This window comes from Molossus molossus, unplaced genomic scaffold, assembly GCF_014108415.1.
Source record: "Molossus molossus isolate mMolMol1 unplaced genomic scaffold, mMolMol1.p scaffold_m16_p_4, whole genome shotgun sequence".
Classification (NCBI taxonomy): Eukaryota; Metazoa; Chordata; class Mammalia; order Chiroptera; family Molossidae; genus Molossus; species Molossus molossus.
The window spans coordinates 15,783,667-15,797,309 of record NW_023425377.1 but is presented as its reverse complement, the minus strand read 5'-3'; positions in this window follow the sequence as shown (position 1 = coordinate 15,797,309).

The window sequence follows — 13,643 nt, the reverse complement described above, 5'->3', positions numbered from 1 at the left end:
TGTGTTCATGTCTATAATTTCAGGTTGGTGAAGGAGAAGAACACTTGGCTATTCAACTTGTGCTTAAGGAAGACAATCTAGGGCAAGGCCTTTAACTGTTCTAGATCCCACTTTCTTCATCTGGAAAATAAGAGCATCAGACAAAATCGGGGTGCCATTCAGTTCTATCTGCAAAGCAAGAATTCTGAGTTATTTGGGTGATAACAGTTTGAGAGTCAATGCTACAGTATAAGATTCTCTGTTTTTCTATCCTCAGCACTATTTTGTGAAACACTTGAAATTTTTCCACACGGATCCCGGCTTAAAACAACTGCTTCTTAGGCAAGATACATAGTTCTTCTCTTCAATCTCAATTTTTTTTTTTTTTTTTTTTAATGTGGGAATCTGCTAGAAAAGTGAGCCATATAGATTTGGGGTCATGTAAAATGCTTTGTCATTTTCCAGTCAAGAGGAAAACTTTGCTTTTTTATTGGAGAACCACTCTCTTCAGGTTTCATTATCAGATCACCGAAGGAACTTGCTTGTGAATTTTCAGGAAATTTTGTGAGAAAATATTGATTGTGTGCCAAGTGTCGTGGGGTGAAATGATTATTATGTGTTCTTTCTCCTTAGTGCAGCATGACTGATGGCCAGAAACAATACTAGTACCTTCATTTGTATAATCATTCACAATTGGCAAAGAGTTATTGCTTTGACTCCTCAACAGACTGTGCAACTGACATCTCTCCCCCATTTCACAGGGGAGGAGCTGAGGTTTAGATCTGCTTATGCCACGGGGCTGGTAAGCAGCAGGGTTTGGCTGTAACCCAAAAGCCACGGATTCCTGTGAAATGAAGAAAGCTCTCTGCAACTTGACTAGGAAAGAGAAAGTGTCGAAACCAGGCCACAGGGCGCTCCTTCACAGAGAGATGCAGGTTACTTCTTGCTGCAGGCATGATAGCCGATTCCTGGTTTCTCTCTCCTCTGGGCACCCCAAAAGATTATAGTTCTCTCCTTGAAGTTAGGTGTGGACATCAGACTTACTTGAGCCAGAGCATTTTACTTAGAAGTCAGAAAACCCCCAGAGTACTCATTCCCCTCAGCCAGAAGAATTACTGAAGGTAGATCCATCAGTTTGGGGACTGCTGTCAGGATCATGATAAGCAGAGCTCTTTACCCATATGCAACTGATTTAATGCCAGCAAGTGGGATTGCTTGTTACTGCAGCTTAACTTAGTCTATCCTGACTGGTACAGTTTCCTAATTCAAATTTAAGTCTTTGTGGGATGGACTCTTATAAACTTGAGTCTTATACACATACCTTTTAAGGAAAACATTTCCCCTGTACCTCTCTCATGTTTTTATTTGAATTAATTTTACTATCTTTTTAAATATGTATAAGCATAAAACTAGGTATACATTCTTCATGTATATAATGTTTAAACAACTGTGAAACCAAATGTCAAAGTTAACGAAAAAGAAAAATGCCACACAACCAAAGAGTTATAAATAAACAATGATAAAATGTGCTGGGTGGCACTGTTTTGTGGAAACTACATTACCACTCAAATGTCAACATGATTCTGAATTCGATAAAATAGGTTCTTTGGGGCATGTCTATAGAATGATGTCCTGGGTGATGTCTCAATTGTCCTACCACTTCTACTTTTTCTGAACTGCCACAAAGCATTCCTCAATTCCTGTGGAATAGGAAAAGTTTAAAGAAGCCATTTTACTTTCAGATCAGCCTCTGTCCCTTTGTCATCAGCCTGTGACCATCAAAAATCACTACTGGCACCAAGAAACACAAACTAAAATTGGAGCTTGGAAATTTTGTGTTAGCACTCAGTTATAAGGTAACTACCCAGCTAAGCTTGACTATGCTTAACTTTTTAAAATTATGATGGAAATGAAAGCCCTAAGTTTTTAAATTCCTATCAAAATCTAGGAATCTTCCCACTTTCAAAAATATATTTCCAATGCCATGAAACTATACACTTAAAAATAGCCTAAATGGCACATGTTATGTGTACTTTACCACAATTTAAAATCTTTTTCAGAAAGAAGAACACAGGCTTCAAAGCAACAGGTTCTGACTATCAAATCTTCACTCCACTATTCTGATGCTGGACAATCTTGAGGCAAGTTGCTTAACCTCTCTGAACCTCAGGCACATCATCTGCACAGTAGGACTGTGTTTATCTTAAACGATTGTCTTGAAGAACACAGAGGATAGAATGAATGGAAGAGTCTAGCGGAATACTAGTCTGTGGAGAACAGCGATGTGTTTTCCTCTGGGCCATTTCTCAGCTTCCCTAGCAGCCAGGTATAGCTACATGGCTGAGATCTGGCCAACAAAACGCAGGCGGAATTGATGGAAGACGAAGTTCATAAAAACCTCCCATATAATCTTCCGCTCTTCTTCCCAGTCTGTGGGCTGAATCAGAGAATCCAAGACAAGGCTAGTGCAGGACTTAGCAAACCTTTCCTGCAAAAATTCTGATAGTTGATATTTTAGGGTTTGTGGGCCACACAGTCTGTCGCAAGTACTCCACTGTGCCACTGTAGCATGAGAACAGCTACAAACACCAGGTGATAGTAATAAATGGGCGTGGCAGTGTTCCAATAAAACTTTATTTACAAAAAAATATTTACAAGAACATCCCCTGGCTGGTGTTCCCAGTGGTTAGAGCGTCAGCCCTTGCACTGAAGGGTCACGGATTTGATTCCTGGTCAAGGTCATGCACGTACCTGGGTTTCAGGTTGGATCCCCTGCCCTGGACAAGGCACATTTGGGAGGCAACCAATGGATGTGTCTCTCTCAGATTAATGTTTCTCTCCCTATCTCTCTCTCTCTCTCTTCCCCCCTCCGTCCCTCCCTTTCACTCTCTCTAAAAATCAATGGAAAAAATATCCTCTAGTAAGGATTAACAACAACAACAAAAGTTTTAAAAGAACGGTAGGTCAGATTGAGCCCACGAGCCATAGTTTGCTGACCCTGCTCTAGGATGTGTGGGACTCACAGGTGGAAGGACCATGGGTCACTCCATGACCGCATGAGGAAACGGACATTACACAAGCAACAAACAAACTTCTCTCATGTTACGTCATTGAGATTTTACGGCTATTTTGGTATTAACCTACTCTGATATTGTTGGAGGAGGTCATTGAGAGAACGTGACCTCAGATGAACTTGACCCCAGGCAATCCGAGGCTCCTGACTGCCCCTCTGTCTTTGAAATGTTCCCACAAGTTCCCTCGTAGAGCCTTCCCAGTGCATGTTGGTGAACTAAATAAAACAGTATCTGTAAATAATGATGTGTATGGAGAACTTAATAAATGCAACACCTATGACATTCTAAGTTGTCCTGGTCCCCTCTCTCCAACCCACTACCCTATTCCTTGACGTATATGTGGGTCGTTGTGTGCCCCATCCCAGGGAATCAAAGACACATATTTGGAAGACAGTTTGCTTAGCTAACCTGAGCAGAGCTTGGTTAACTGGCTCATTTAATGTAAAAAGGTTGTTCTCTTACAGCAAGTGTCCAGACCTATTGTGAAATCAGCTTTGGGTTATTGCTCAGCAACTCTGGGACAGCTCGTCACATGTAGATACACCAGTACCAGCGCTGCTTTGGTACTTTTTACCCTCAGGGAGCCTGAGACCCAGAGGGGTTAAAGCACTTTTCCAAAATCATACACTGCAACCCAGGAAACCTAGGCCTGCCTGAGTCCCAAGCAGCACACTACTGTTGGCTTCTGACACCTCTGTCATCTTTCCCACCTCCCTTACTTGAAATGTATTTGTTGGGGAACAATTAACCTCAGGATGAGTAATTTCTCAGCATTCTGTGTGAGTTTCAAATTTTCCCATTACAGGAGGAAATGAGAAAAATATGTCCTAGATAACACAGAGAAAAATGCTTCATTGTCTTAATTGCCTTTCTATTTCAATCAAGAAAGGCATTTAATTATTTCTGAACTACATTCAAGACTCTCTCTCAAGAATATTCCTTTCCCCAGGTGAGTTAACCAAATCTGTGCAGACAGTTCCTCAACTCTCAATATTAATAGCCAACATGTATTGAGCACTTTTTATATGCCAATGACTATTGGAATCCTTTCCATTTATGATCTCATTGATTCCTTACAGTAAGTCTGTGAAATGGAAACAGTCATTTTTTTCTCCTCTAACAAATGGGGAAACCAAGGCACAGAGAGGCGTGCGTTTGATGAAGTCCCAAAGGCAGTAAGTGGTAAGGTTGGCATTTAATCCCAGGCCACCCCCTGAGGCCACGCCCCTTCAGTCAGCACCCTGCTCAGCTGACTCTGAGTACATGTGCAAAACCAGTGTGGAAGGATCGCCTACGATGACTTGAGTCAGCTACTCACAAGTCCTGCAGAACCTCGAGGCTCTGGAATTGGAGGTGGGTCATCAAGAAGCTATGGAGCTCCCTCCATGCTGTCTCAAAAGGGGAGAGAGCCTTCCATTTTACAGCTGCATGGTGTTCCATTGTGTACATGTACCACAGCTTTTTTATCCACTCATCTACTGATGGACACTTGGGCTGTTTCCAGATCTTAGCTATTGTCAATAGTGCTGCTATGAACATAGGGGTGCATATATTCTTTCTGACTGGTGTTTAGGCTTCTTAGGTTATATTCCTAGAAGTGGGTTAAATGATAGTTTCATTTTTAATTTTTTGAGGAAACTCCATACTGTTTTCCTTAGTGGCTGCATCAGTCTGCATTCCCACCAGCAGTGTACCAGGGTTCCCTTTTCTCCACACCCTCTCTAGTGCTTGCCATTTCCTGATGGTAGTCACTTATATGTGGAATCTAATGAACAAAATATACTGACAAACAAAATAGACCCAGAGACATGGAAGCAGTGAACAGACTAAATAATCTCAGAGATAAACCAAAGAACGTATGTGCATCTATGCGTAACCAATGGATGGACACATAGTGGGGTGAAGGCTCGGGGGGTGCCAGGTGTGGCATGGAGGTGGTTCATGGGGGAAAAGAGGGGACATCTGTAATACTTTCAACAATAAAGATTAATAGTTTAAAGAGAAGCTATGGAGTCAGGGTGGGGGCGAGGTTTCTTTTAGATTCTCACCCAGACTCAGGAAAGAAGTCCTTGCAGCTGAGCACCAGTACCAGGTCCCTGGAAGACCTACGACAGGTTCACTCCGTGCTACTCTGACTGCATCATCGATGTCGAAAATCACAGGGAAAGGAAATAACTTCTGTCATGAGTATTTTACGGCCATTATTCTTACCTCAGTTGAGTTTTTAGAGAATGAAGAACAATCAATTCAGTATTTATACTCTAAAATGTCATGGTATCAACACGTGTGTTGTCTGGGTAAGAAAAAGAAAGTATTTGCTTGTGTGATGAACCATACCTTTAAAAAAGCATATACTATAAACAGAATAGAGACTGGGTTTTGAAATGTGTGGGCCACATCAGTAGGGAAGTTCAGGATAATAGGTAAGCTCAATACAGTAAGAGTATACTTGTGTTTCCAGATCAAATATTTTATCATTTTGATTTTAAAGTATTTAGTCTTTACAGTAGTCTTAACTTTAATAGCATCATTATTTTTAAATATTTAAATAAAATATTCTATTTCATTAATTTGAAAGGGTATATATATAACAGCCTCTAGCCCTAATAAACAAGGGCAATCATTGATCCTTTTTTTTTTTTTTTTTCCATTTTTCTTTTTGTTCAGGTAGAGTGGGAGGGAGAGAGAGGAACAGAGAGAGAGAAACATTGACATGAAGGGAACACATCGAGTGGCTGCCACCCGCACGACTAACCAGGGCCGGGGACAAACTGCAACCGAGGTACGCACTCTTAGCAGGAACTGAACCCGGGTCTCTCAGGACCGCAGGCCGACGCTCTAACCGCTGAGCCAAAACGGCCAGGGCAATCATTGATCCTTTAATTGTGTCTTTGAAGGCTTCTATTCATAAGTCTGACCCTTCGTTCAAATAAATCTATTTTATCTCCAGGAAATATGTTAACACTGAAAAAGACTATATATGCTCAGCTTCTTACTTTAAGATTTGTGGAAATCGTGCAGCACTGAGACATGCAAGCAGTTGTCATGTCATGAGGACTTGAACTGTAGCCTTAAACACCCGGAATTAGGTAAGACATCGAAGCAAAGCTGACATTCTCTTCCTCCCCTTTGCACTGGTCCCTGGCCGTGTGCACAGCACTTGCCAGCCACTGAAGCCCCCAAATGCCCTTGTGTACGGAGGAGACCAAGACAACTTGGACATGTTTTAGTCTCACAAGAAACTAAAAGCAGTAACACTGAGCTCCGAGTTTCTGATGGTGGCAGCTGCGTCATTCAAATCAAACACACCCTGTTCTCCCCGCTCCCCAACATACACACACTGGCTTAAATCTTTTTGAAATCTGAGGACCAGAGAGCCAAAACAACAGTGAGGGCTTCCCAGGACAGGTTTTGGACAAAGACCTGCAACCAGAGAGATACGTGGACATTGGACACGAACGCACTCGTCCCCCGAAGCATTGCTGGCTATTGTCCACTCGGGCTTCTCCACAGGGTCCTTGGGGGGATGGGGACAGCAAAGGTCGGGGCTCAACTCCTATCCACAGCGAAAATTTTTAGGAGACCTCTTCACAATAAACTGGGATTCCAGAGAGTTACATTTTCTTTTTCTTTTTTCTTTTTTTTTTTTTGCATTTATTTTTACATAGAGCAGGAGGGAGAAAGGGAGGAAGAAAGAGAGCAACATCAACATGAGAGAGACACATTGAGTGACTGCCACCCACACGACCCCAGCCGGGGCCGGGGACAAAATACAAGGCACATGCCCTCAGCGGGAACTGAACCCGGGACTCTCTGGTCCGCGGGCCAGAGCTCTAACCGTTGAGCAACCTGGCCAGGGCTACATCCTCATCGTCAGGCCAATGTCAGCCTTACTATTGCTTTTGCCAATGTAGGAGGCCTTTTGGCCCCAGGCACCCTCAGGAAGATTGGTGATCGGACTAGGAGGCCCAGGTACTCACAGCCTGAGTTGGCGAAGGGACCTCAAACTGTGGGATGGTTTAAGGCGGTTCCCTCTGCTAGTGTACCCAGAAACCTAACCGAGAAAACCCAAGCTTCTCAGGGGGCAGGCATACCTCGGCCAGGCCTTGGTACCCTACAAACAATCTCACAAGGGCCAGTAGGGAAGGGAAGCAGTCAAAGATCAGCAAGAACAGAAGGCAACACCATTACATCGTGAGGTTCAGCAGAACCAACAGAAAGCAGAAACACAACAGTACTCTCTCAGACTCGGAAAGTATCGGACATTCACAGGGACCAGGGCCTAGAACGTCAATAGATTTTTTTAGGTGGAGGACATAATTCAACCCATAAATAATGTAACAAAAATTGTAGAACTATGGTATGTTATTTCCAAGCCAGCAGAAGGAATGAATCGAATCATTGTGAATGCTCAAGTTGAAAAGTAATATTGATACCAAAACCTAGTAGGACCAAGATAAGAAAGGAGGATTGCAGGCTGCTGTTTTTTATGAACACAGGTTTTTTAAAAAGCTAAAGAGAATAGTAACAGATTGAATTTACAGTATAAAAAGATAACATCTCATGAACAAGTAGATTTTAGTCCTTGATTTTGAGGTTGATGTAACATGAAAATCAAGTAATATAATTTGCCACAAGAGTCGAAAAATCATATTATCATCATCATGACAGACAAAGATAGTAATTGATAAAGATAGTAATAGTACCTACCTCCTACTATGTGATGATACTGTGGTGATAAAATGAATCTATAGAGAACAGTTAGAACAATGCTTGATACACAGCTAACATGCAGGAAAATGTTATCTATTATCACTATTTATAAACTCTAACAGGCATTTCACACACATACACAAAAGATATCTACATGACCAACGTATAGAATAGAAAGTGCTTGCCCTCATTAGGACTCAGGCAAATACAAAATAAAACCAGGACAAGACACTACTACACCAATCAAATAGGCAAATTTTAAAAGTCTGAAATGCCACAGGTTGCCTAATACATACAGGAACTCATAAACTGTACAATCATTTTGAAAAGCAGTCTGGTATAGCGACACAATTTGTTTACTCTGTTATCCAGAAATTCCACTCTTAAGTATATACTCTACAGAAAGGCATGCTAAGCCAACCTAACATTCCAGAAATAAATCCTACTTAGTCAGAGTACATAATTTTTTTTATATGTTGCTAAATTCAACTAGCTAATATTTTGTTAAGAATTTCTGTATCTATGTCCATGAGGAAAATTTTTCTGTAGTTTTTGTTTGTTTGTTTTAGTGAGATCTTGGCTTTTGGTGACAGGATAAGAGTAGCCTCAAACATGAGTTTAGAAGTCTTTTTTCCTGCTCTAGTTTTAAGTTTGTGAAGGATTGATATGATTTCTTCTTTAAATATTTTATAGAATGTCCGGCTGCTGTGGTTCAGTGGTTGAGCATCAGCCCATGCACCAGGAGGAGGTCGCCGGTTCGATTCCCAGTCAGGGCACATGCCCAGGTTGTGGGCCAGATCCCCAGTGGGGGGCATGCAGGAGGCGGCCAATTATGTTCTCGATCATCGATGTTTCTGTCTCTCCCTCTCACTTCCTCTCTCTCTAAAATCAATAAAGGAAAAACATTTTTTTTTAAATATTTTATAGAATTTACCAATAAAAAATAATCGAGTTCTGGACTTTTCTCTGTGGGAATATTTTAAATTGATAATTCCATTTCTGTACTTCTTTTTTTTTAAAGGGTGGGGCACTGTACTTATACAAGTGTAGTGACAAGTGTTGAAATCTTGTGCTCACCAAGCAGGCTTTTTCCCCTTTTAAAAATTGTGATAAAATATACACAACATAAAATGTATCATGTTAATGATTTTAAAGTGTATACAGTTCATTAGTGTTAAGTATATTCACACTGTTGTGCAACCAATTTTTCACCTCGTAAAATGGAAACTCTCCACCCATTAAAAGACAACAGTTTTGTGGTATGCTTTTGGTCAATTTCCAGAGCACTGAAATGGTTGTTTTTGAAGTTTTGACCAACTTAGTTATTTTTTAAGGATAAGATTTGTCCACCTGCCCTGGCTGGTTTGGCTCAGCGGTTGGAGCATCAGCCTGTGGACCAGAGAGACCCGGGTTTGGTTCCTGCTAAGGGCACGTACCTCGGTTGCAGTTTGTCCCCGTCCTGTTGGGGTCGTGTGGGTGGCAACCACTCGATGTGTCTCTCTCACATCGATGTTTCTCTCTCCCCACCCCGCTCCTGCTCTACCTGAAGATAAATGCAAAAAAAAAAAAAAAAAAAAAAGATTTGTCAACCTTCTCACTCCATCATACCAGAAGTTAGAAGTCTAAACACATAACCTTGATTAAAATAATCAAGGTGCAGAGGAGTCATCCAGTATTATTCCATTTATATCTAGTTCTCAGTTCAGGCAAGACCAAAATACCTGGGCTGGGGCTGAGTAATACTATGAAGAAATGAAAGTGAATGACTGTCACATAAGTGAGGACAGTTACCTTGTTGAGGAGAAAAGGGGTTGTGGCTGGAAATAGATACACAGAGTACTGGGATGGTTTCTGGGGGCCAATACTAAGTTACTTCTTCACCTAGGTGGTGGTTAACAAAAGTTCACTTATAAGCATTTCTTAAACAGTTAAGTGTGTGTGTGTGTGTGTGTGTGTTCATACACGTATATATGGTTTCACAGGTACATATGTATACCAAAACTTATTGCATACTACACTTTAAATATGTACAGTTTATTACATATAAATTATACCTTAATAAAGCTTTTGAAAATAGTTCAAGATAAAATATTTGTCCCACTCTCTTTGGAAAATAGGTTGGGCAACCCTACAATTAACTCCACCGATTGGTTCAAATACCTCATCAAGAGCTTCTTGGGGAACCAGTGTGGCCCATGTCTCTGGTAGTCATGGTCATTCTCTTAGTAAGTTCAGTGAACACATGTTTTCTGGTCATTCCTCCTTTCTAGAAGAACATCCCATTTTCCTCGTGAGGAGTTATCTCTCTCCTACTGTGGAGCCTTGACTTAACAATAACCCTGGACAAAGGGGGCCAAGCCATGACTTGGAACTAGCAAGTGGACTTCCTCCCTCAGAACCCTCTTCTCTGCAGTGGTTGGAGGATGGAGTTGGGGAACATGCAAAGCTGATGCCCCCTAGTGGTTGTTTCAGTTAGCGCCTTTTTATTTCTGTGTAGAAGGCATGGGGCTGGCTGGGATTCTACTGCATAACATTTTGAAAAAAGGCAAGAAATCTCAACTGCTTAGACCAAGATTTGGGGTTTGCAGGGAGTTTAAAGTCTCCCCAAATAGTCCCTTGAAGTCACTACTGGGTAACTTCTAAAGACATTGCTCAAGAGCACCTGCTACCTAAAATCCAGTCGATGTGGTTTCTGACCCTGCAGAGCTTGGTTCTTGGGCTGTTTTTTGTTTGTTTGTTTGTTTGTTTGTTTGTTTTATTCCATGAGCCACCCTTTCTGGTTTAACTTACCCAGAGTTAGCGTCTATCACTTGCACCACGGAAGGCGGATTCAGTGGGGACCTGAGCACCAGATGGGATGAGAGATCTTTAAAGCCTCTTTTGGTGCTGTAGTCCTAAGATAAGCACAAATATAATTAGGCCTCTCTCATTGGAATCAATAGTTATAGATGTGCTGGGAAGACAATACTTGGCTCAGTATCTCAAACAGACATGTTGGCTCTAGTGGTTGGAGGATGGAGTAAAACAATGAAATAAAGTATAATTTACAGCCCTGGGGATATACTTGGGATATAGTTCCAGAAATGGGCTCAAACTACACTTACTGGTGATACTCAGCAAACCTCGGAAGGAGACTCTGCCAAAGTACCATCATTCATTAAGACTGATGTCAACACATAATAAAATGATTGAGTGGATGCTGGGGGCCTGGAATCTGTAAACATAAAGAGAATAATGAAATCATAAACATTAATCAGCATTAGGAACAAATGGGGCATGAGGGAACCCGAAGAATTCTCTAGCAAATCTCAAGTAAGTCTCTCACCAAAAAAAAAGAAAAAGAAAAAAAAAAAAAATCATGTTTCACATTTGATTTCTATTAGTATATTTAGTGCAGTTTGTGAAATCTCATATCTGCTCAGCCTGGTTTGAATCTCAGCATACTCACAGTGATGAACATTGAGAAAAGAAAACAAGAAACAAACAAAAACTGGGGGTTTTTACTCTGAATTGGGGTAGGTGAGTGACAAGAGTATAGTTCTATTGAATTTGATATTTTTAAAAAGTTTCAATTGATTCATAGTCAACCTTCTATGCAAATTTCTTCTGACATCTCTTTAGATCGTTTTACTGCAGATAGAATCAGTGTGCCATGCAAGACAAAAAATATTCTGTTTTGTTGAACAGTGAAACTGACCTCTCAGCTTTTGGGCTTCTAATGGCAAATTAAATCCTTCTTGCCAAGAAAAGGAAATTATGAAAAAATAACTATAGCACAGAAAATAATTGGTGTATTGATCTTTATGCATTTCCTGTTTCCTTAACTTATAATGGCTTTTCTAAATTTCAACACAGGCATTAAGAAAACAAAACATATTTGATGGAAATTCTTGGCTTTCCCCCTTTTAAATTGTTTGGCAACATTGGATAGCTAAGAAATTGTCTGGGTTTTTATAAAATGCCCTATGCTAATTGTGGCCAGCAAATTAGTAATGATAACAGATTATACAAAGCAGGAAAAAGCTACATTAACGTTAGGGAGTAAAACTTGCAATTAGATGGCTCAGATTTCAATGTCTTCACTCTGAATCTCTGAAGAATGAAGAAAAAAACCTCTGCACCAAAATTGAAGGGGACCAGTTTTCTGATTGTGTCCTAGGGGATTTGGATAAAGCTCAAGCAATTTGAAGCATCCCCTCAGGTTGTACTCAGCAGAATTCCTGACCTCTGCCACATCCTATCTATCACAAGCCTTTATCAGGAGAAGATGCCAAATCACAAGCCATTTGGTGGCATATAATTGCTTCGACGTTGACAGTACAGGGATATATATCATCTCCTCTGTTTAAAAGGGAGTGAGTGGTTTAAATGGAAGAAGACTGAATATAAAAGCAAATTTAAATATGCACTAAAGGGAGTTAAAACGGTGCTAAACTGAAAGGAATAACAAAATAAAATGAAAGCTTAGATATATATTGAAGAAAAAGATTAATATTCTATAATTTCTAATCACACTATTTCTGGTCTATTAGAAATATTGAAGAATCAAGAGTTAAAAGAAAGAAAAGAATGGAAGAAAGGGAAGGTGAGAGGGAATAATACAGTTTAGAATAGCTTCTGAAAGCATTGGACTGGTTTAGACGGTATGAAGTATTGTGCTTGGTTTTGTAGGTAAAGACTTAAATAATACTAAACCACACAGACAGAAAGGTCTTCCATTCTCAGTCTCAATTCTTTTGCTTAAATCAAGAGGAAAGTGTCAGGGTTAGTCTGTCTTTGGCTTCTCTTTAACACCTCCCTTCAAAAAGAAAATAAAGAATATTATCCTAAGCGAAACAAGTCAATCAGAGAAAGACAAATATTACATGATCTCACTTATTTGTGGAATATAATGTACAAAACAAGCTGATGAAGAAAACAGACCCAGAGACATAGAAGTAGGGTACAGACGGACAAACCTCAGAAGGGGGGGGCTGGGGGGAGGGAAGAGATAAACCACAGAACTTATATGCATGTATGCATAACCATGGACATGGACAACAATACTGGGGGGGGGGCAGGATTGGGGGGAGGGTGTCAATGGGGGAAAAGGGGGAAACATCTGTAACAAAAATTAATTAATAAAAAATAAAAAGTAGCCCTGGCCAGTTTGGCTAAGCTGTTGAGCGTCAGCCTGTGGACCAGAGAGTCGCGGGTTCGGTTCCTGCTAGGGGCACATACCACAAAAAAAAATAATAATAATAATAAATAAATAAATAAATAATAAAAAAGCAAGCCACAGTCTCTGAGCCTTTGGCAGACAATGGCATCTAGCTCCGGTTTAATTATATTATGTTGTTTTTATTATATTTATTTTTATGGTTACCTTCCATTTATGGCAAGCAGACTGGTTTCCATTTGTGATTCACCTATATTTTTTATTTACATTCATTTATTCATTTATTTATTTATTTTATTTTTTTATCCTCACCCGAGGACATTTTTCCATTTTTTTGTTCAGATAGAGTGGGAGGGAGAGAGAAAGAGAGAAACATCGACGTGAAAGGGACACATCCAGTGGCTGCCACCCACACGACCCAACCAGGGCCGGGGACAAACTGCAACTGACGTACGTGCCCTTAGCGGGAACTGAACCCGGGTCTCTCTGGACCGCAGGCCGACGCTCTAACCGCTGAGCCAAACCGGCCAGGGCTATTTACATTTTTTTTTAAACTGAGTCAACATAAAGATAAACATTAGCTAAATTAGAGTGCAGAGTGAATAAACAAAGAGAAATAATAGTGGGTCCAACGTGGTTGGGCAAAATTATAAAGGGCAACAATCATAGACTGTCAGAGCTAAAGGAGACTAGGAGCAGGCAATCCAAATCTCATTTTA